Source organism: Calidris pugnax, unplaced genomic scaffold (assembly GCF_001431845.1).
Source record: "Calidris pugnax isolate Ruff unplaced genomic scaffold, ASM143184v1 scaffold14, whole genome shotgun sequence".
Taxonomy (NCBI): Eukaryota; Metazoa; Chordata; class Aves; order Charadriiformes; family Scolopacidae; genus Calidris; species Calidris pugnax.
This window is the reverse complement of record NW_015090793.1, coordinates 15,059,196-15,061,424: the sequence shown is the minus strand read 5'-3', so window position 1 is coordinate 15,061,424 and position 2,229 is coordinate 15,059,196. Positions and strand designations below refer to the sequence as shown.

Below are 2,229 nucleotides of genomic sequence, written 5' to 3'. Positions count from 1 at the left end.
TAGCAGGGCCTGTTGCGATAGGACAAGGGGTAAGGGGTTTAAGCTGAAAGAGGGTAGATTCAGACTAGATAGAAGGAAGAAATGTTTTACCATCAGGGTGGCGAGACACTGGCACAGGTTGCCCAGAGAGAGGTGGTAGATGCCCCATCCCTGGGAGCGTTCAAGGTCAGGTTGGATGGGGCTCTGAGCAACCTGATGTAGTTTATGGCCCTGCTAATTGCAGGGGGGTTGGACTAGTTGACCTTTAAAGGGTTGACCCAAAGAATTCTGTGATTGTGTGGAAACAATTTGCCTTTTAATGGGGTTGCTCTTGGCCCTGCCCTGAGCGGCCTCCCCAGGTACAGCCCATCCACAGGAGTTTGGGGTGGCTGTGTGTGACCAAGGTGATGCTCAGCCAGGGCGAGGATGGCAGCTCAGGGACTTCATCTTGTCTGAAGCCCTGATGGTTGCCTGCCTGCTCCCAAGCCCAGGGACCTGGTACTGCCTGAGGCTTCCCATGGCTGAGAAGATGGGATTCAACGTCGTCTCCCATCTGAGTGTGGCCCTGGAGGATCTTGACGTCCATGGACAGGGACTTGGTCAGTAAATCCTATTTGTGCTCCACATCCACTTCTCCTCTGCTGACGACTCCCTGAACTCCAGCTTGTGCCTGGCCCTTCCTTTGGAGACACCAGAAGATTGTGGATCAAACCAGGTAAGTGCTGCAGCAGCCCCAGGAAAAGAGGAAGGAGCTGTGGGGGCCACTTAACCAGTGAATTTCAGGAAAATAATGTCCTGTCCTCCCAGCGTGGTGTGGAAAAAATGAAATCTAGGAAAAACAAGGTAAGAAAACTCCCAAACCCCATTAGAGAACGAGCTGTTACTGGTTTTTTCAACATTGCTCCCCAGTATGTATGGTGCTGCACTTCAGTTCACCCTGCAATTAATGGTGTGGCAAATTGAGTTTATTTTAGAGCTGCCGGTAATTAAATTAGTCACATGCTGCGTGCCCTGTCCCCTTGGCACTCTGGCCACGTCTGGCTGCAGATGTGGTGGTTTCAGTAAAATCCACGGAGCTTTTGCAACAGCTTTTCCTCTGCCCTTGCAGGATTTTTTTTCCTCTCTGGTGTGTGGCTGAGCTTGACCTGAGCCATGGGAGGGGGAAGAGGGGTGCTGGGGGGGACCCTGTCCCCTCTGTGTTAATCTCACCCATAATTAGGTTTCACCCAAATGTGATCGTGGTGCTGCTTCTGGAGGGTTTCTGCTTTGATGGCCGATCCCCATCAGTTTTCAGTGCGGTGGGTCTGTGCCTGGCAGGAGGAGTTGGGGAATGGGTTTAGACGATGCCAAAGAGGGTAAATGGGGGGCAGCGGGGCAGCCCCGAGGGCACAGGGAGAAGAGAAGAGGGGTCCTGGCCTGGCTGGGAAGGAGGGACCTTGCTGAGCCTCTTGCTGGGAAACCCAGGGGTGAAAATAACCTCCCCAAAATAGCCGTGTGCCGTGGCTGTCCCCACCTGTCACCCTGCCGTTGGTCATGGCTCTGCCAAAATGAGAGACCTCCTCCCATCCCCCCCAGCTGGGGAAACTGAGGCAGGGAAGGAGGTTGCTCCTTCCTTCGGGGCCCAGGGGAGACCAGAGCATTGGGGTGGTCCCCACACACCCACCCGTGGAGCTCAGCATGGGGATGACCAGCGGGGACCCCCAAGGGCAGGGGTTTGCCTGGCTCTGGTGGGGGGACCCTGCCTTGTGCCGTGCCGGGGGGTACCATAGGCTTCACCTTGTGTATGGCTCAGCTCCCCGAGCCCCCTCTCCTCCCATCCTGGAGGTGATGTTGCCCCCCCAAGCCTGGCCCTGGTGTCACGGTGAGGGGCAGCACCCAGGGGCTTTCCGGCACCTTCCCCCTGCCGCAGCGCTGACCCCGGTGTAGGCCAAATCACACGTGGGGGCTTAGGAGGGGGCGGTTCTCCCTCCTGCAGCAGACCCCCCCCCGGGGGTGCAGAGCCCCCTTATGGGCCCCATTTGGGGTGACTGGACCCAGTACCCTTCCCCTGCGGGGTCCCCCATGGGGGGGGCTCACCTGCCCTTGCTGCAGGGGGGGGTGCCAGCCCCCAGCTCCTTCTCTCCACTTCCTGGTGCTTCGTCAGCCGCCTTCAAGCCGGGGGTAAGGTTGGGGGGGGACACAGAGGGGTGACCCCCACCCCTTGTGCTGCATCCAGCGGCGGCCGCAGCCCTTCTCCTTTAAGGGAGGCGG

The 2,229-nt window shown here is 58.1% G+C and overlaps 1 long non-coding RNA gene across 1 annotated transcript; it reads right to left on the bottom strand.

Moving 5' to 3' along the window:
* Positions 1–929: 929 nt before the first annotated feature.
* LOC106902927 lies at positions 930–2,196 on the bottom strand. The gene is made up of 2 exons (XR_001414615.1): positions 2,056–2,196; positions 930–1,289 (listed from the first exon to the last, which is right to left on the bottom strand). It is a non-coding gene; the product is annotated as an uncharacterized LOC106902927 (long non-coding RNA).
* Between the last annotated feature and the right edge of the window lie 33 nt (positions 2,197–2,229).